The following is a 23,346-nucleotide window of genomic DNA, read 5'->3' as shown; positions in this document are numbered from 1 at the left end:
GTATAGCTTCACAAATGTGGACAAAAGTGTTATGGCCCAGAACTTGAAACAAGGTGCTAAGTCCCTGGAAATGATAGAGACAATGCTTATGTACTTGATTCACACCTTTGGGAGAGATCACACATTAGAGTTCACACCTTTAGAGAATATATATAAGCTAGGAGCCTCAACTAGGATTGACTTCGGGAGATTCACAAGTCGAGGTGATTCATAAGCCAAGTCGATTCACAAGTCAGAAGCCCAGAATCCCACTCTCGGAGGAGGAGTCAAGTCGTTCATTCCAATTCCAACCTTTGTGCTGGCTGGAGACATTGGGAGTGAGAGACTGAAGTTGGTAGGGGCAGAGGCAAAGGACTAGCAAAGGACTTGGTTCCAAGAAATGACCAGAAGATCATTATACGTGGCAACAATAAGAGTACACAACAATCAATTCTCTTTTACAATGAGATGATTCAAACTACTTCTACTTGTTCAGTGATGAAGAGAGCCATCTACACCCAGAGAGAGAACTGTGGGAACAGAGTGTGGAACACAGCATAGCATTCTCACTCTCTCTATTGTTATTTATTTGAATTTTGTTTTCTTTCTCAATTTTTATTTTCCTTCCTTCTTGATCTGATTTTTCTTGTGCAGTAAGATAACTGTATAAATAATTGGATTTAACATGTATTTCAAGATATATAACATGTATTGGACTAACTACCAGCTGGGGAGGGGGTGGATGGAAGGTGGGGAAAATTTGGAACAAAAGGTTTTGCAAGGGTCAATGTTGGAAAAATTGCCCATGCATATGCTAGGTAAATAAATAAATAAACAAATAAATAATTAAAAAATAAATTATTGTCCTGATATTTTAGAACCAGAAGGTAAAATAGAAATTAAACGAATCTACTAGTCACTTCCTGGAAGAGATCCCAAAATGAAAAGTCCCAAGAATATTTTAGTCAAAATCTGAAACTTTCAGGTCCAGGATAAAACATTACCAGCATCTAGAAAGAAACAATTGCACTAGAGTGGACCCACCAGATAATACAAGATTTAGCAGCTTCTACATTAAAGAACCAGAAGTCTTGAAATATGGTATTCTGGAGAGCAATGGAACTAGGATTATAACCAAGAATCACCTACCAGCAAAACTTGGTATAGTCCTTCAGAAGAAAATGTGATCATTCAATGAAACAGAGGATTTCCAAACATTTGTGATGAAAAGACTACAGATGAATGGAAAATTTGATTTTCAAATGCAGAACTTTGGAGAAACATAAGGAGATAATGAGGAAAGTTATATAGGGAACTTAATAAGGTTTATTGGTTTACATCCTTCCTTGGGAAAATGATACTTATAATGCATTGGAACTTTCTCATTATTTTGGTTAGAAGAAGTATATAGACAGAGAGCAGAAGTGTGAGTTAAATATGAAAGGAAAATATCTTTTTGAGAAAAAAAATGAAATTAAGGGGTGAGAGAGGAATGTGTTGAGAGGAAGGGAAAGGGAGAAATGGAATAGTGTAAATTATCTGCCACAAAAAAGAGGCAAGAAAAAGCTTTTACAGTGGAAGAGTCGAAGGGGAGGAAAGGATGAAACCTTATTCTCATTAGAATTAGCTCAAAGAAGAAATAACATACATACTTAATAAAGTATAGAAAGATTTCTCTATCTTATCTTGCAGGAAAATAGGAAGGGAAAAGGACATGGGAAGGTGGGGAGGGTGTTAAAAGAGAGGGCATATTGAGGGAGAAAATGATCAGTACCAAATCACTTTTAAGGAGAGACAAGGTGAAAGGAGCAAATAAATGGAGAGGAAATATCAGTAATAATAGTAATTGTAAAAAGAATTTCAAAGCAACTGTCTCTGATAAGGCTTAATTTCTCAACCATGGAGGGAACTGAGTCAAACTTGTAAACCATAAGAGCTATGCCCTAACTGATAAATTATCAAAACATATGATCTGTGCCCAAAGAGCTCTATCCTTTGAGCTATCAACACCACTACTTGGCATGAATACCAAAAGAGATTTGGTTTAAAAAAAATGAAAATGATTCATATGTATCAACTTTTTTCTCAGGGCAAAAAATTGGAAAATGAGGGGGTGGCCATCAATTGGGGAATGGTTCAATAAACTGTGGTGTATGTTTATGATGGGATATTACTGTTCTTTGGGAAATTATGAGATGAATGCTCTCAGGAAAGAAAAAAAAAACTAGGAAAATCCTCCATGAACTCAAACAAAGTGAAATGTACTGTATACAAAGTAATAGCAATGTTCCAAGATGACCAGCTGTGAATGACTTTGCTATTCTCAGTAGTGCAATCATCCATGACTATATTGAAGGACTTGTAATAAAAATCCTATCCATACCTAGACAAGGAACTGATTGTATCTGAATACAAACTTAAGCATTCTGCTTTTCTCTTTTTCTAACTTAATTTTTTGAGGATTTCTATGATTGAGGGAATTGAGACAAACAGATTAATTAACTTGCCCAGAATCACACAGATAATTGTTTTCTGAGGTCAGATTTGAACTCAAGTTTTTTGACTCCAAATGTAGAATTCTTTCCACCCTGTTACCTACTGCCTAGATGAGACAGTGTATGCATATTGTTATTGTTAAGTTCTTTTAGAGAGGACCCCATTTATTGTTTTCTTGGCAAAGGCACAGGAATTTGTTATTTCCTGCTCTGGATCATATAACATATGAGGAAACTGAGGCAAACAGGGTGAAGTGACTTAGCCAGGGTCACACAGTTAATAAATGTATAAAGCCAGATTTGAACTGAAAATTTCCTGACTTCAGGCTACATGCTTTATTTACTGTGCATACCTATACATAAGGATGTGGATATATGCATATTTATACAAGGCCACACACATATACATACAAGTACATTACAATATAAAAAATAATATTGGGCTTTAAGAAACAATAAATTCTAAGAGATTGATATGAGGAAGGAGTGCATTCCAGTAATGAAGGACAACTGTTGCTGTAGGATGGAGGTCAGAGATTGCTCACCTCTTGTGAACAGTAACAAAAATGTCAGTTTGATGTATTCCAACTTATGGGGAGGGGAATATTATGCAATAAAGCTTAAAAAAATGAAGATTAGGACAATGTTGCAAAGGACTTTAAGTAAAAAACAGGGGAGTTTATATTTTATTCTAAAGGTAAGAGGGTATGGTTGAAGCATTTGTGGCAGGGGAATGAGAGACCATCAGATCTGTTTTTAAAGAAAGTGTATCGAGGTGTATCGAGGAAAAAGGGGGAGAACATGAAGACTTGGCTTGCACAGTCCAGTTAGGAGAAAAATGCAACAAGACTGTCAAGAGTTGTGAAGAGGTCTGAACTATAGAAAGTAGCACTGAGGAGTGATTAGATGTCACATCTGCTAGATATTGTGGAAGGAGAAAAAATAATTGACTTGCTTCCCATGAGTCAGCCCCCACCCTCAATCACATAAAATAAATGCTTAAGCTTTCAGGGCATTTGAATTTTGAATACCTGAAGTATTAGTCATCAGTAAGAAGAAATGATTGTCACATGGTATGATTTCCTTCCTAAGGGATGTATGAACATGCCCAATCCTACAGTAGAAAACTTAGTAAGGCCTTGGCAAAGTGCCATGTAAATGGAACCAAAATAAACATTTGACCTCCTAAGAAAAGTTTTGCTTCTGAAGTGTTAGTGTTATGGACCTGTCTTTTCACTAATTTGAATGAAAGGATATATGAAAAACAATTCTTGTGATATTTTCAATCAAGCCAAACCTGTAAAATCCTGGAATTCTCTCAGGAACAAATTGTCTTATGAGATTTCCAGCACCAGGAGAATTGGATGAGTTTGGAACAAGCTTCAGATAAAAATTTCGTATATCTGCTAGAAATTGATCTGTTAGCTTGGATGAAATTCAAGACATTCATTTTTTACATCTGGCCATTCTAAGCCAGTTAGGACTCAGTAGCTATGGTGCATTGTATATAGTAGGATATATGTTTCAAGAAGAAATACAAAATATTTATTTTATTTTTGATGCATTTGCAAAGGGGAATTTATTTACATGTGTCACTATTTATTTTTCTTAGTAGAATTTGTTGAATTAGTATACAATGCAAAAAGAACTTGTAGTATTACTCTTGGACTATCTTTAATGAAGGATCCAAGTTTTCCCAGTGGCAAAGAATACAGTCATCTGAATCCATCCAAAACCCACAGAATGAAAAATTTTTTTGTAGCTTCAAGGGTTTAAAATGTGAGTCAATGAAAAACAGAATTTATATTCTATATTTCTATTAATAGAAGCAATTCAAGGTCCACCATACTTTGAAAATCAAACAAATTATTAATGAGCATCCATTCAATGTGCCTACTTTGTGCCAGGCACTGGAGATACAAAAACAGAAAACAAACAGTCCCTGACTTAAATGGGCTTACAAAGAGAAAACGTTGCTTAAATTACTTTTGTATAAAACACATAAAATTGGTACAATATAAAACATTCTGGGGTTTGGGAGAGAGAAATAGCAGATAGGAGATTACCAAATGATTCAAATAGATGATGTTGCTTATGCTGAGTTTTGAAAGAAATATGGGATTCCACGAGGCAGAAGTGAGATGGGACTGAACTCCAGGCATGGGCAACAGAGCATAATCTTGCTGACATTCATGGATATATCTATGACAATATAACATACCATTTTAATGGAAACTTTCCAGAAGTTCTGTCAACTACTTCACAAAGAAAAGGTCCTTTTACATCTCTGGAGAGGAACTGAAATTATGGGTTAATGGAAAATGTTCTTTTATAAATATCTGACTTTTGGGCTCAAAACATACCACAATTTTTCTCCTTAATATGGTAGAATTTTACAAGGATGATAATGGTTTACATTCACAGACTTCTTTAATTCTAATTTTCAAAATGTGAAATAATCCTGTGAGATAATAGTAACAAACATCTTCATAACACTTTAGAGTCATTTCACCAATTGAAGGAAGATATTATTCTTATTTTAGATGAAAAAGCCATGATGATTATATCTACTACAAAATCATCCTTTGTAATCTTAAATGGACTACTGTATACCAGTTCTTTACTTCATATCTTATTGACTTGTTCAAACTACTCACAATGGCTTTCAATCAATAAAAACACAGATATATTATTGAGAACATTATGTGCTATTCACTTGGCAGGTGGTAGTGGTATAAAGGCAAAATTGAAATACTCAGCACCATAATGATATTTTACTGGAAGTAGACTCCCAGAATAAAAAAAAAAAAATCAAGCAGTTGTCTTAGAGGTCATATGATACAATGTTACCATTTAAAAGATAGGTAAACTGAGAAACAGAGAAGGTAAGTGATTTAGTTGCACATCTAGAATTTGTTAGAGATAGAATTTGAAACAATTTCCATGACTCAAATTCTGCTCTGTTATCTGCTATATCATTTGTACATAGAGGGAAACTTGACTTGTATAAATGCCTCACTGACTTGATCCAGGAACTAATGGGAACAATTTCTATGTGCATGGCAAAACTAGTATTCTTCCTAGAAATAAGGATTTCTATTCATTGAAAAACATTTTCCATCTTCCTATCCTTATAGCACTGACATACATTAATTTATTCTTACCACTTGTCAATCAACTTGTTTGACATTCAAAAGTCTTATGGCCCCATTTTATCTTAATATTATATGTGAACAAACATACATATACATAGTATATACATACATATGTATATACATACTTATAGAAAATATATATGCATGTGTATACACACATATGTATACATACACATATTTGTATAATCTTACATGTGCCCAATGAGAAGTCTCCTCAGGAATCCAAGTAAAGTTCTTCCATTACACTTCTGTGTGCTATTTCTCTCCTCCCCTGCATTCAATATTACCATAACCTTTCTTTTTTATTTTAATGTCTTATAAAATGTAGTGTGATAATACAGAAAAGACCATGAACTTATTAAAAACAACAAACAATAACAAATATTTTAAGGAAATTAACCCAATTTGTCATGGATAAGAAGATAAAGTGAGGGGGAAATATTTGTTTTAAATAACTTTCATAAAATTCTGATATCCAAAATATATAGGGTATTTGCCCACTTATGTAAGACTGAAAGGAATTTCCATTAAATAATTGGCTATGGAATATGAAGCAAAATAATTTTCCATAGAAAATTGTACATTACTCAGAACTATTCAAGATCTAAATTACTACTAATAAGCAAAATATAAATTGAAACAATCAAAATGTTTTACCTCAGTGTCAAAAATGATAAAAAAGATGAAGTTTGTTTTGAAGACACTGTGGGAAGAAATGCTCGCCAATATACAATGTGAATTGCTAACTTGGTTCAATTATTAATAAACATGCAATTTAAAAAAAGTGATGATTGATAAATGGCTAAATGATATGAATTGGCAGTTTTCAAACACACAAAATCAAGCTAGCTATAGTAATTTGACAAAATGTTCTAAATCAATATTGATGGGAATAATACAGATTAACATAACTCCGAGATATCACTTTACACCTATCAGAAAGACTAATATGACAAAAAAGGAAAATGTTGGAAGTTGGAGGGAATGTGGGAAAACTGATACACTAATGAAGTGTTCATGAAGTTGCAAACTGATCCAAACATTCTGGAGATGAACTCAAAACTATGCCTAAAAGGCAACCTATCTATATATATATATATTTGATCCAGTATTAGCACTGTTAAATCTATATCCTAAAATATGCAAAAAAGAGAAAAGAATCTATTTGTACAAAAATATTTATAGCATCTTTTTTTGTGGTGTCTAAGAATTAGAAACTGAAGGAATGCCCATTAACTGAGAAATGACTAAACAAATTTATTACAATGGAATATTATATTATTGTGCTATAAGAAATGACAAGGAGAATGCTTTCAGAAAACAAACAAATAAACAAACCTGGAAAGACTTACATGAACTGATGCACAGTGAAATGAATGGAAACAATATTGTATACATTAATAGCAATATTATTCAAAGAAGCACTGTGACTTAGCTTTTCTCAGCAATACAACAATCTAAGACAATTCCAAAGGAATAATGAGCATACTATTCACCTCCAGAGAAAGAACTGATAATGTTTCAATACAGATGGAAGTATACTAGTTTTTTTTTAACTTTCTTTCTTCATTTTTCTTTTATTCCAGTTTTCTTAAACGAAATGACTAATATAGAAATAGTATACATGATTACACATATAAAATGTTTATCTAATTGCTGTCTGTCTCAGGCAGTGGGGAGGGGAGGAAGGAAGGGATAGAATTGGAAACTCAAAACTTTTAAATAAAAATGTTCAGAAAATTAATAATGGATGGCTATTTAGGATCAACAATAAATTGTGATTTTGAATACCTTTCTGTTATTTAAAAAACATGAGAAGAGATGCCCCATTGTGAATTTTTAAATTTTAATCATCTATCATTTGAAAATCAGTGCTTTCTAATTTCCTCTTTTCTTCTCAAATAGATTCCTTTTGCCAGAGTTGTATGTGTGTATGTGTTTTGTATGTGTATATATAAAAATAGCCTGCTTTGTTGGCTTCTGTTTTGTATTATACACTTTTGTTGTTCTATTTTTTGAATATAGTACTTGTATGTATTTATAACTTTTTGCTTTATTAAATAGGTTGATCCCTTGCAGTGCCAAATGCCCCCCCATTCCTTCCTTCTTCCTTCCTTCCTTCCTTCCTTCCTTCCTTCCTTCCTTCCTTCCTTCCTTCCTTCCTTCCTTCCTTCCTATCCCTATTCTTCCATCTTCCTATCCCTATAGCACTGGCATACATTAATTTATTCTCACCACTTGTCAACTTGTTTGACATTCAAAGATCTTATGTGTCCCATTTTATTTGAATATTATGTGTGAACACACATACACATATATACAAACTATATGCATACTATACACACACATATGTGTGTATACATCCCTTGCAGTGCCAGATGCCCCCTATTCCTTCCTTCTTTGCTTGCTTCCTTCCTTCCTTCCTTCCTTCTTTCCTTTCTCCCTCTCACCTCTCTCTTTCTCTCTCTATTTCTAACATAACCTTTATATTGCAACTCTTGCATATTTTCCAATAATTTATTTTTTTAAAACATCAGATTTATTTTCCCTTTTTCCACTCCTGGATTTTGTTAATATCAAATGGAATTACTAATTATCCCCCTTAGTAATTATTGGGGGATAGAGGAGAGAAGAGATTTATTTTGTACCTTGCTTGCTTACTGAAAAAATGGTATTCTTATTTCATTTTTCATAGTGTTCTGAAAGATCCCAGTTTTTCCCCATTCAAATAATTATATAGCCCAATTTTACCTACTTAAAATGACATTAAGGAATGTTTCTGGAAGTCATATTCTTTTCCTTTAAATAAATATATCAAATTATGCCTTTTCATTTTATGTTTTACTCATTTCTGATTAGTTTCATTAGTCAAATTGTAAGTTCCAATTCATATATTGTTATATTGATCTTCATATTTTCTTGAATAATTTCTAAACATATGATTGTTGAAAATAAACTCTTTTTTCCTGCATTTTCCTAGGATATTGGCAGTTTTCAAATAATCATTCACTTTAATTTACAAAACCTTTAAAATTCTTCTAAAATAATATAAAATTCTAGTTTTTTTTATTTCTAAATTTTTGTATTTTAACTACTTTCTCCTTTTCTTCAGTGTATTTTTGCTCCAATAACTTTTTTCAATGGATGCAATTAAAAGAGTAATACATGCAAAATCTATGTCCAAGAAGTTTTATAAGATATATTATTAGGGGGAAAATATAATGGAAAACTGGTAGTGAGTTACAAAATACAGCTATCAATTAGGGAGTTCATGTTTTTTTTTGTAAACTCAGACATATTTTAGAGGCCAGCCTTCAGCATATTGGATGAAAACTTTGGAGAGGATTCATTGGAGAACATAGACAAGAACTGTACAGTGAGAGAAGGAATGACTAGAAAGAAGGAAAAAAAAATGAGGAAGGAAAACCCCCCACATTTTTAAAGTGACTAGTATGTACACATAGGGAAACAGGTAATATTTTGAAAGTTAAGGAAACTGAAATAGTAAGTGGTTAACTGACTTTCCTAGTATCTAATAAATATATAATAAATAATAAATGATTCAGATATTCACAATTACAGGCACAAGACTCCATCCACTGAGCCACCTATCTTCTGAATTATAGCCTGTACTGATAGAAATATATATATATATATATATATATATATATATATATATATATATATTAACATTCATGAGATCCCACATGTATTCACTTATTGCATTTGTGTGTGTGTATGTGTGTATGCTAATATTTTCTCCTTGACCACTGGTAGAGGTAATTTGGCAACATGGATAGATTTGGAAGACAGAATGATGTGGGCTTACATATGTTAGCTACATCCTTGTCAGTATCATTTATTGGCCTCAGTCAATTCTCTAAAACAATAATTTGCAGAACAGTTACCAGTCTATATTATTAAAAAGGGTACAGAATATCTCCCATTGGCAGGTCCTTAACCAAGAAAATTAAGTTCCAAATAAGGAGAAAAAAATAAAAATTTATGGTAAATTTCTCAAATGTAAGACAGTATTTTTTGTATCTCAAATATTGCTTTGATGACTTAAGAAGAAACATATAGTTAATACATAATCATGGATCATTGTGGGCAAAGATGACATTTATTTGTATACTTTGAGAAATATAATAGAATATCATACAATCTTTCCCCTCAATTTGTAGCAGCTAGAATTCACATCATTATAATATTTACAGAAAACTACTTCAAAAAATGTTTTACATTTCTAGGGGCAGAAATACAGGGCTACTTTAGAATCACTAAATTTAATATTTGAGCTATCAGCTCACAAAAAAGCATGATCACGATAGAATTTAACAGAGTAAAGGTTAGGGATGCTATCCTCCTCTCCTCTTTAATCTTGGTTTTGAGGTGGAGGAGATCATAGATTTGAATGAAGGAACATTGGAGGCCATCAAGCCCAGTCTTCTCATTTTACAAATAAGAAAAGTCAGGTTTAGAGATATTAAGTAATTTTTCCAGGATCATCACAAGTATGAGAAGCAAGATTTGAAACCAGGCATTTCTGATTCCAGATTTAGTGTCCTACCTTCTTGGTCATGCTTTCTATGTATCCAAACTAAACTTTCCCTATTGAAAATTTTGCTGAGCAGTATTCTTCCTTGGAGATGTATACATATATACATACACACATGTGTGTGTTTGTGTGTGTGTATTTCATCCATATTGGTTTCCTGGAATAACTAAGAAGTTGTTTTATTATTTTTGGAAAAATTTGTGAAAGTAGAAATTTGTATTTTAGCATTTTCTATGCTCCCACTTAACTTTTGAATCTATTCTGTTAATATCCTTGAATTATATATCTATGTCTCCACTTCTTCCCTGTTAGCCTGGCTTCAAATATCCTGACTAGAAGTTTTGCTTTCAGGAATTTTTGTCATTTTGCAAAATAAAAATACAGATAGAACTTATCTGTCATTCCTTAAAGAAGTATAAAGCTTTCCCCCTCCTGCATTTAAGAACTACTAGTATTAAATTATAGCAACATAGAGTGAAAAAGTATTGCTCTCTTACTCTTAATGTCTGTTCATTTCTCAAACTTGGAAGGAAAGTAGTTGTTGAAATAACATTTTAGTCAATAGATTGCTAACATATTTATGTTGCATGCTTTACATCTTGCTTAATGTGATATAAAGAAAATTATCTAGCTATTAGTCTTTGGAGGGAGATACATGAATAATGAAATGTGGTAATCCATCTTATTTTCAAGGTTTTTCAGTGTTTCTATGTCCTTGGGGCCATTTTGGAAATTTAATACTTTTCAGTTTCCAGATCCATAGTGACATGAGGAATTTATTTTTTCAGACTGTGTATGTGTGCCTTTTAAAGCAATGAGGTTTAACTTAGCTATATATCCATAAAAACAGCAAGCAGAAACATAGCCATTTGTTTGCATTTCTCTTCAAAAGTGACAGCCAAGAACAATGGCTGAGTTTATCACTTATTTTCTCTGTTTTGTTTTTTGCCACTTGAAGTTTCATAAAGTTTCTGAAGAGTGACAATTGTTCCAATACTAAATAAAGAGTTGTTCATCAGACTCAAGTATCTTCTTTACATCTGGGACTGAGGTATAATGAATTGGCTCTTCACTAAGAAATGTAAGGAAGACTTGGTTCATAGTTCAGTGGTCTGGCTGACAGTGGTGGCATTGTCTGTACATTAATAGCTATTGTGGAATTAATGATGAGGTTTCTATACCATGTCTTCTTTTAGCTATTATATGCATGTAATTCTGAATCCCCCTAAGTGTACTATGGTATTGTCCATATCTCTTCAACATTTCCATGTGACAAGTGACTTTTTTTTCAAATGTTATGTTAAATTCTACATAATTTTTTTCCATGGAATCCTTCCATTTACACTCCTGCAGTCTGTAGAGAAAAGCCTGGGAATATCATCTGGCCCAAAAAACCAGATCACATTTGCTTTTTTGTTTGTTTGTTGGTTTGTTTTCTTTGATTCTTCTTTGACAGAATGAGCAAAAAATTAAAGCAGGCTCTAGCAATAGATAGTTTCTATGCAGATAGAGAGCAGACTTCAAACCCTGAAAAGAATAAAAACAGATTGTCTCCAGAAACATGCAAGACTTTCATAGAAGAAATTAAAAAGTCTCTTACAAGAGAGCTAGAAGAAAAATGGGGAAAGGAAAGGTAAGCTTGGCAAGGGGGTTTGGATAAATCACCGACTCATTTAAAGATAGAGTGGATAAAGAAATCAAATCCCTGAAAAACAGAATGAGTGAATTGGAAAAGATAAACAATTCCAAGGAAAACAGAATTAGTGTATTGGAAAAATGAAAATAGCTCTCTAAAAAATAAAATTGGTGAAATGGAAAAAAATTCCATAGAACAAAACAACTCATTTAAAAACTCAATTGGAAAATTACAAAAAGAAATAATAAAAGTAAATTAAGAAAATAATTCATTAAAATTCAGAAATGAACAAATGGAAATGAATGACTTGAGGAGACACCAAGAATCAGTCAAGCAAAACCAAAAAAATTAAACAATGGAAAAAATGTCAAATACCTTCTTGGGAAAACAATAGATCTGGGACAGATAATCTGAGAATTGCTGGACTTCCTAAAAAATAATAAGAAAAAAAGTGTCTGGACACTATTTTCCAGGAAATTATCAAAGAGAATTGCCCAGATGTTATAGAAACATAGGATAAAATAGACATTGAAAAAATTATTGATCACCTACTGAAAGGGACCCTAAAATCAAAACTCCAAGAAATATTGTAGCTAAATTCCAGAACTATCAGACCAAGAAAAAAATACTGCAAGCAGCTAGGAAAAAAAATTCAAATATAGAGGAAATATAAGGAGTACTCAGGATCTAGCAGCGTCCACTTTAAAGGGCCTGGAATCTGAAATTCCAAAAGACTATGGAACTTGGCATACAGCCAAGAATAACTTACCCAGCCAAAATGAGCATTTTTTCTAGGGAAGAAGATGGGCATTCAATGAAATAGATGAATTTAATCTATTTCTGATGAAAAAAATGGAACTAAACAAAAAATTTGATCTACAAATATGGGACTCAAGAGAAACATAAAAAGGTAAAAAGAAATCTTGGGAGCTATATTTCTGTTATAAATATACATACAGAACACATATATAATTTGTTCTAGAAACTAGAGGTGGAAAGGAAATTGTACCAGAAAAAGGGCAAAGTGGGGGTATTACATCTCACAAAGAGGCAAAAGAAACCTATTATATCTGAAGGAAAGAAGGGAGGGGGATGAACATAGTGTGTATCTTACTCTCATCAGAAATGGCTTAAAGAGAAAAATATTGGACGTATTCGATTTACAGAGAATCTTCTCTCACCTCATTGAAAAGTGTGAGGGGAACAGTGAAAAGTGAAGGAATAAGCTAAGCAGAAGAGAATACAGAAATTGTGAGGAAAAGGGGTAAGAAAGAGGAAGGAACTCTAAACTGGGGCAAGTGATCCCAAAAAAGGAGGGCTGTGAGACACAAGTGGTGCTCACAAGTTTAATACTGGAGGGGGGGGTTAGAGGGAAGGAAAGGAGAAAAGCATAAGCAGGGGTTAACAAGATGGTAAGTAATACAGAATTGGTAATTTTAACCATAAATGTGAATGGGGTAAACTCCCCGATAAAGCGGAAGCAGATAGAAGACTGGATTAAAAGCCAGAATCCTACAATATGTTGTTTACAGAAAACCTAATTGAAGCAGGTGATACATAAAGTAAAAAGGTAAAGGTAAAAGGCTAAAGCAGACTATACTATACTTCAGGTGAAGTCAAAAAAGCAGGGATAGCCATCATTATCTCAGATCAAGAAAAAGCAAAACATGATCTAATTAAAAGAGATAAGGAAGGGAACTATATCTTGTTAAAGGGTAGCATTGATAATGAAGCAATATCAATATTAAGCATATATGCACCAAGTGATGTAGCATCTAAATTCTTAAAAGAGAAATTAAGAGACTTGCAAGAAGAAATAGACAGCAAAACTATAATAGTGGGGGATCTCAACCTTATGCTCTCAGAATTAAATAAATCAAACCACAAAATAAATAAGAAAAAGTCAAAAGAGGTCAAAAGAATACTAGAAAAGTTAGGTATGATAGATCTTTGGAGAAAACTAAATGGAGACAGAAAGGAGTACACTTTCTTCTCTGCAGTTCATGGAACCTATATAAAAATTGAAAATATTAGGACATAAAACCTTCAAACTCAAATGCAGAAAGGCAGAAATAGTAAATGCATCCTTTTCAGATTACAATGCATTGAAAATTACATTCAATAAAAAGCCAGGGGAAAATAGACCAAAAGTTAATTGGAAACTAAATAATTTCATACTAAAGAATGATTGGTTGAAACAGCAAATCATAGACATAATTAATAACTTCACCTAAGAAAATGACAATAATGAGACGTCTTATCACAATGTGTGGGATACAGTCAAAGCAGTAATAAGGTGTAATTTCATATCTCCAGAGTCCTACTTGCATAAAATAGAGAAAGAGAAGGTCAATGAATTGGACTTGCAACTAAAAAAGCTAGAAAAGGGACAAATTAAAAACCCCCAATCAAACACTAAACTTGAAATTCTAAAAATAAAAGGAGAGATTAATAAAATTGAAAGTACAAAAAATTATTGAGCTAATTAATAAAAGTAAGAGTTGGTTTATGAAAAAACCAACAAAATACATAAACCCTTAGTAAATCTGATTAAAAAAAGGAAAGAGGAAAATCAAATTGTTAGTCTTAAAAATCAAAAGGGAGAACTGTTCACCAATGAAGAGAAAATTAAGGCAGTAATTAGTAGTTACTTTGCCCAACTTTATGCCAAAAAATTAGATAACTTAAATGAAATGGAAAAATACCTTCAAAAATATAGCTTGCCCATATTAACAGAGGAAGAAGTAAATTGGTTAAAAAGTCCCATTTTAGAAAAAGAAATAGAACAAGCTATTAATCAACTCCCTTAGAAAAAATCCCCAGGACCAGATGGATTTACATGTGAATTCTACCAAACATTTAAAGAACAATTAACTCCAATTCTATATAAACTATTTGAAAAAAAAATTAGGGATTGAAGGAATCCTACCAAATTCCTTTTATGATACAGACATGGTATTGATACCTAAACCAGGTAGTTTGAAAACAGAGAAAAAATTGTAGACCAATTCTCTAATGAATATTTATGCAAAAATCTTAAATAAAATATTAACAAAGAGGTTACAGAAAATCATCCACAGAATAATACACCATGGCCCAGTAGGATTTATACCAGGAATGAAGGGCTGGTTTAATATTAGGAAAACAATTAGCATAATTTACTATATCAATAACCACATTAATAAAAAACATATGATCATCTCAAGAGATGCAGAAAAGTATTTGATAAAATCCAATGTCCATTCTTAGTAAAAAATACTTGAGAGTATAGGAATAAATGGACTTTTCTTTAAAATAGCCAGGAACATATATTTAAAACCATCAGTAAGCATCACATGTAATGGGGATAAACTGGAACCATTCCCAGTAAGATCAGGAATGAAACAAGGTTTCCCATTATCACAATTATTATTCAATATTGTATTAGAAATTCTAGCATCAGCAATAAGACTTGAGAAAGAGATTAAAAGAATTAGAGTAGGTAATGAGGAAACCAAATTATCACTCTTTGCAGATGATATGATGGTATACTTAGAGAACCCCAGAGATTCTGCTAAAAAGTTATTAGAAATAATTCACAACTTTGGCAAAGTTGCAGGATACAGAATAAATCCACCTAAATCCTCAGCATTTTGTACATCACCAACAAAACCCAACAGCAAGAAATACAAAGAATAATTTCATTGAAAATAACTGTCAATTGGGAATCTATCTGCCAAAGGAAAGTCAGGAATTATATGAGCAAAATTACAAAACACTTTCCATACAAATAACGTCAGATTTAAATAATTGGAAAAATATTAAGTGATCTTGTACAGGCCAAGTAAGTATAATAAAAATGACGATACTCCCTAAACTAATCTATTTATTTAGTGTAATACCAATCAGACTCCCTCGAAACTATTTTAATGACCTAGAAAAAATAACAACAAAATTCATCCAGAAGAACAAAAGGTCAATAATTTCAAAGGAATTAATGAAAAAAAGAAACAAAGGGAGGTGGCCTAGCTGTACCTGATCTAAAACTATATTATAAAGCAGTGGTCATCAAAACCATTTGGTATTGGCTAAAAAATAGATTAGTTGATCAGCAGACTAGGTTAGGTTCACAGGACAAAATAGTCAATAACTATAGCAATATTGTGTCTGAAAAACCCAAAGATCCCAACTTTTTGGATAAGAATTCATTATTTGGCAAAAACTGCTGGGAAAACTGGAAATTAGTATGGGAGAAACTAGGTATGGACCCACACTTAATGCTGTACACCAAGATAAGCTCAAAAGGGTTCATGATTTAGGCATAAGGAATGAGATTATAAATAAATTAGAGGAACATAGGATAGTTTACCTCTCAGACTTGTGGAAGAGGAAGAAATTTGTGACCAAAGAAGAACTAGAGATCATTATTGATTACAAAATAGAAAATTTTGATTATATTAAATTAAAAAGCCTATGTACAAACAAAACTAATGCAAACAAGGTTAGAAGAGAAGCAATAAACTGGGTAAACTTCTTCACAGTTAAAGATTCTGATAAAGGCTTCATTTCTAAAATATATAGAGAATTGACTCTAATTTATAAGAAATCAAGCCATTCTCCAATTGATAAATGGTCAAAGGATATGAACAGACAATTTTCAGATGATGAAATTGAAACTATTTCTACTCATATTAAAGGATATTCCAAATAACAATTGATCAAAGAAATGCAAATTAAGACAACTCTGAGATACCACTACACACCTGTCAGATTGGCCAGAATGACAGGGAAAAATAATGCAGAATGTTGGAGGGGATGTGGGAAAACAGGGACTCTAATACACTCTTGGTGGAACTGTGAATGCATACAGCCATTCTGGAGAGCAATTTGGAACTATGCTCAAAAAGTTATCAAACTGTGTATACCCTTTGATCCAGCAGTGCTACTACTGGGCTTATACCCAAAGAGATATTAAAGAAGGGAAAGGGACCTGTATGTGTCAAAATGTTTGTGGCAGCCCTATTTCTAGTGGCTAGAAACTGGAAAATGAATGTATGCCCATCAATTGGAGAATGGTTGGGTAAATTGTGGTATATGAATGTTATGGAATATTATTGTTCTGTAAGAAATGACCAGCAGAATGAATACAGAGAAATTTGGAAAGACTTACATGAACTGATGCTGAGTGAAATGAGCAGAACCAGGAGATCATTATACACTTTAACAACAATACTGTATGAGGATGTATTCTGATGGAAGTGGAAAACTTTGATAAAAAGAAGATCTAATTCAGTTCCAATTGATCAAAGATGGACAGAATCAGCTACACCCAGAAAAGGAATATTAGGAAATGAATGTGGACTACTTGCATTTTTGTTTTTCTTCCCAGTTTATTTTTAACTTCTGCATCCAATTCTTCTTGTGCAACAAGAGAACTGTTTGGTTCTGCACACATATATTGTATCTAGGATATACTATAACATATAACATATACTATAACATGTATAAGACTGCCTGCCATTTAGGGGAGGGAGTGGAGGGAGTGAAGGGAAAAGTTGAAACAGAAGTGATTGCAAGGGATAATGTAAAAAATTACCCAGGCATGTTATGTCAATAAAAAAGTTATAATAAAAAAAGTGGAAAAGGAAAAAGTTTTAACATTAATTAATAAATTGCAAACATCTGAAATAGGAGATATATTCCTTCTTTGAGAGAAACATTTTTGAGCCAAACTTGTTCTTTATGCTTTCATAAGATTTCATTTAGATTGTTTATGGTTGTTGTTCTTTCCATTTACATTATTCTGGACATTTTGCATTTCAATATTGTGTTCTTGGCTCTGCTTACTTGCATTTGCATCAATTCATATGTCTCTCTATGCTTCTCTCCATTCATCATGTTTGTCATTTTTTATAGCATTGTAATATTCCATTGCATTCAGGTACCACAGTTTGTTTAGTTATTTTCTAATCGATGGACATCTACTTTTCTTAGTTGTTTGCTGTCACAAAAAGTGTTGCTAAAACATTTTGATATATATATATATATATATATATATATATATATATATATATATATATATATATATACTTTCTTTTTGTAGGTGACATTCTTAGGACATATGTTTGTTGAACTTCTGAATCAATGATAATAATAATTATGATAATAAAACACGTTGCACTTAATTTTTTGCAAAGTACTTTACAAATATTACCTCATAAATATTTACCCACTGTATTTGAATGATTCCAAGTTATTCCAAACTTTTTATTAATTTTTTTTGACTAGTTATCATTTAGGATATAACTGTTGGCCACATATTTCTGTTAGACTGAAATTTCCTTGAGAACAAGAACTATCTTTTACTTGGAGGCACAGAGAATAGACTACTGAGTCTGGAAACAGGAAGTATTTTGTTCAAATCTAGCTTTAGATACTTACAGATTGTGATCCTGGGCAAGTCACTTAATCCCTGTGTTCCTCAGTTTCCTCAAATGTAAAATGGAGTAACACAATTTCACAAAGTCATTGGGATGATCAAATAAGATATTTGTATTCAATTCTGGACACCATAGTTTTGGAAGGCATTGATAAGACGAAAAGTGTTCAAAGGAGGGCATCTTGGATGGTGAAGGACCTTGATTCTGGGATATATGAAGATCAAGTGAAGGAACTATGCAAATAAACCTTGATAAAATAAGACTCTGTAGAGACATGATATTTCTGCTCAAGGATTTTAAGGATGTTCTTTTGGAGGAAAGATTAGATTTGTTTTGTTTGACCCTAGAGAGAAGAACAAGGAGCAATAGTTAGAAGTTTCAGAGAATCCAAATTAAGTTTGATTTCAGGGGAAAATGTTAAAAAAAAAAGCCTTCCTAACCATTAGAACTCTTAAAAAATGGATTATTTATGACTAACATATAGAGAAACCCTATATTACTGTGAAGAAATGTTGGATTCTTACAAGGTGCTAAGTCAGTTATCTAATTTAACATGGTATTTAACAGTTCTCTAGTTCACTATTTTACTTAGTACTTATTAGAGTTCTACAAGATTCATACCTTTAAGAGAGCATATATAAACTAGGAGCCTCAACCAGAATTCAGTCCAGGACATTCAGAAGTCAGAAAGGACAAGCCCACTCTCAGAGGAGGAGACAGATTAATTCCATTTTCCAACTTTGTGCTGGCTGGAGGCATTCAGAGGGAGCTAAAGGTTGAAGCTAGCAAAGGCAAAGGACTAGCAGAAAGAGCTCTCAGAACCAAGACGAGAGATAGGCCTTTAAGAAAGCTAACTGGGCCCAAGGAAGGAGACAGTACTTGAAAGAGAAAATAAAGGATTTGGACTTTAACTCCTGGCTGCATTTGGGGTGATCACTCTGAACTGAAACGAAGGCTGCTCTCAGAAGTCCCCCAAGAAACCTGCTCCCAGAGAATATTATATTTGAGAGAAGAACATTACAGAGAAAGATAAATGTAACTAATAAGGATGAAGTCCTTACTAAAGTATAAAATAGAAAATCAAATTTTGGATTTAGTCATTTGTTTTGCTTTCCTGAACAAACAATTACAATTAATGTTGAAGTTACTATTGTTTCAAATAAAATATACAATATGAGTTGTTCTGATCAACTGAAAGTATATTTTATTTCAAGAATAGTTAATATTGTTAAATAAAGATTTTTTCTGTTTTTACATTTTAGGGATTCCTTCAGGATATGATTTTTGGCTTGTAATTATAAGTAATGCAGTAATAAGCATGAGAGAAAAGCAATGGCAAAACTGATAAACAGTACTTCAGTACTGTACAGTACTACAGTATTACAGGATTGCCCTAGGTTGATGTTATTGTGAAGAATGATTCAACCCAAAATACTCATTATTAAAATACCAGAAGGTGGATTAATTCATACTCATTTTTTTGAGGATTGAATTAGAAGAATAAGCATAGGTGATACAGGAAATACACTTCTTAGCATTATAATATTTAGGTTTCAGATGTGTTATTTACCCTGGGCATTTGGTGGTATTATAGTTATGCTATAAACTAGCACTGGACATTATTACAGTAAAGCTAAACTTACATGACTTCACATGCTGGAAACATAAATATAATTATTAATGTTGAAATTATGTGAAATTGAGAAATTAGAAGTGTAATGAAAAATAATGACAACATTCCTTTTATGTAAAGTATGCTGAATATTAAAAATTAATTAAAAGCTTAAAAATGGAGGAACTTGCCTTTGGTCATGGTACTTCCTACTTCATTGATATTCAAGTATAGATTGGACACCAATTTTGGGGGCATATTCTTGTGGAAATTTTTTTGTGTGTGTGTATAGATTAAAGCAGATAAACAGTAAGATCTCTTTCAACTATTAATTCTCTGATTTCACAAATTTATGAATTATGAAATTCAAATGAATTGACTTTATGTCTCATTGAGAACCATAATACATATTGAAATGTTGGGATGGGGACTAATGGAGTCTTTGTCTCAGTAGCCATTGAAATACCCAAGATAAATACTTGCTGAATTGAATTGGATTTTAGCCTCACCATAATTAAATGGGTTTGATGACATTGGCTGTACTGCTTCTATACATACAATCTAACTGGCTCAAAGATGGAGTAATAATGTAGCTCTAATTACTGTGTGAAATATGTATATAATGTTCATCTGGGTTGTTCTAGGGAGTGGTCCCAATCCCTAATAGAGCTTAGAAAGGAATTTGCAGGACCATCATTCATTAAAATTTGTAATTTGCAAAGTATTAAGACAAAATACTGAAAAAAAGTATAATTGTTAAGAGATGGGATCAATGATTTCCAGGGTTTTATAAGTAGCACATGAGTAATTCTACCAGTTTTTCTCAGTTCAGTTTAATTTATTGTATAGACATAGATTCTTTCAACACAATTCATTATATACAAGTGTGTGTGTGTGTGTGTGTGTGTGTGTGTGCATGTGCATGCATACATGCACGTGTGTATATGTATTTGGCTTATTAGAACAGACTAGAAGTAGAGGAGTTTAAATCATAGAAAGTCTTTAAACATAAGCTATATGATCCCTTGGCATGTACTATAAGATAGTAGTTCCAGAATTGGTTAGACAAGATACTTTTAGAGTCCTATCTTATTTTTGTTATCCTTTGACTATATTAAAATTAAGCACTGAGGCAGTGTAGATCAATGGAAAGTATTTGGAGTCTTTGAATTCAAATCCCACCCAAACCTCTTCCTATCTGAATGATCTTGAAGAAACCTATATCCCTTCATAAACTTCATTTTTTTCTCCTTTGTAAGATGAGAAGATAAGACTAGATGGGTTTTGAGGTTCCTAAAAGATGTAAATCAACAACCTAATCCCTTGTTTTTTGAAGAATTTTTCATGTTATGGAATAATGACTCTTACTATATGATTCCCCAGCATCACTATAACATTTTTATTGACATTCTGAGTTAATATAATATAGATATAATCTATACCTGAGAAACTTGTTACACAACATACACCAAACTTAAAAGAGAAGTATGCAAATCATCATCAATTAGGTATAATGATGACAGTATAATCCAATGGAAGGAGAAGACCAGGATTCTAATTTTGTCTCATAATTATTTGTGTGACCTTGGGAAATCATTTATTCCCTTTGGATATCAATTCTTCATTAAAAAATGAGTCATATGGACAGTACAGTATCTTCCAACAATAAGTCTATTATTTGGGACTTTTAGTCCTTAAAATGAAAAATAGCTAACAATTTCTTTGACAAATTGTAAGTGATTTTTCTGGATGTGAACTCTATAGTGAACATAATTACAGTGCAGAAAAGCAAACTTGTATAGTAGAATGACAGTAAGAAAGAAATGTAGGCCTATGTTTCTTTTCTATTCTTTAGTTCACATGACTATGTTTCAGCTCCTTAAAAGATTCATGTCATAAAATGTTTATTGCATTATACTACAATGAAAGCTTATTTACATTCCTAACATATGGATCTTTTCCACATCATGACAAGAGCAAGAGAACAAATAAAGATGTGTTATTTACCAATGCTGCTTTTAATCAGAAAACAAAATAAATAAAGAGGAACAAAAACCCTCACTAAGCAGAAGCTGAATGTACATTGTTTATATTTCTTAAGATGAGAACTGACAGGCACTATATTTCCTCTGTATTATTAAAATGGATAACTGGTAATTAAAATATGCTACTTTATTCTTCCTAAGTAAGCATACACTTCATATCAAAGAGTAAATGGATCATCATAGGTAAATAAATTCTCTGTATTCAGACATGGTATTTCCTCCATGACTCATATGTTGCCATGGCAATGATTGACTTTATGTGCCCTTACTCAGCTCTTCAGCAACCAAAGCAATGGCTTGTATTTTTTGAGGGGATAATCTGTTGTAAATCAGAATACTGATTTCTTCAGATTTTGTAGTAATGAGAAAAGAATCGTATATGTGTTGAATTTTCCTATGTATTGGTAATAAAATCATTAATTGTCTTATAGCTGAAAAATGGCACTTCATCTTTGAGATTTCAATAACTTGGCACTATAATTTAGGAGGTCAAGAAAAAGATTATTTCCTCTAAGTTGGGGGTTGTTACCTGAGACCTACAGACTCATAAAAAGAAAATCTGTAAGTGGATTTCAAGGAGTTTAAGAAATTAGATGGAAAAAGCATTTTTATACTTTAAAGAATTCTAACTGAAATTCAGCATTTCTTTCACTTATTTAAAAACATTATTTTAACAATAGGCCCATAGATTTGTCTATATTGTCAAAGAGGACTGTGACATTAAAAAGTTTAAAATTTCTTGTTATGAGATATACTTGATAATAAATATTAGATAGATACTTATGGGATAAGATAATTACTTCTATCATTTAAAAAACAATCATTTATCAAATTAAAAAATCCAATATAATTTTAAAATCTAAAACAATGGATATTAAGAATTCCAAAAGAAATCTTAGATGGGAGGTGATGCAAGAGCTTATATATATAGTTTGATTGTTCTGTGATTTTCTTGATATACTTTCTTGATTCATTGAGATCACAAACTATCTATAGCTTCCCAGATTGTGACTTTTTGTCTAAATCTTGACAAAATTTCTCCTGAGAGAAGTCATTGTATATGTTGGTGGTATCAGTTTCTCTTGTTCTTTTAGCATTTCAGACATATCTCTATAGCATTGATCTCTGTGTTAGTTTAATAAATGACTGAGCCTTCTGATTTTTTGATCATATTTTTTTAAATCAAATATGTTTCTAAAAGTTTTATATCACTTCTCATTGAAAGTCTAAGGTATAATTAGGCTACAGGACACAGCTATCAATTGTCCCTCCCCCCCACTTTTTATATTTTTGATGTTTCTGAGGTAGCTAGGTGGTACAGTCAACTGAACTAGTGTTAGGAAGATTTGAACTCAAATTTAACCTCAGACATTTATTAGCTATTGGAGCTTGATCAAGTCACTTTATCTCTATCTGTCTCAATTTCTTCAGCTATAATAATAATGAT

Source organism: Sarcophilus harrisii, chromosome 2 (genome assembly GCF_902635505.1).
Source record: "Sarcophilus harrisii chromosome 2, mSarHar1.11, whole genome shotgun sequence".
NCBI classification, from domain to species: domain Eukaryota; kingdom Metazoa; phylum Chordata; class Mammalia; order Dasyuromorphia; family Dasyuridae; genus Sarcophilus; species Sarcophilus harrisii.
This window is presented reverse-complemented; position numbering follows the sequence as displayed.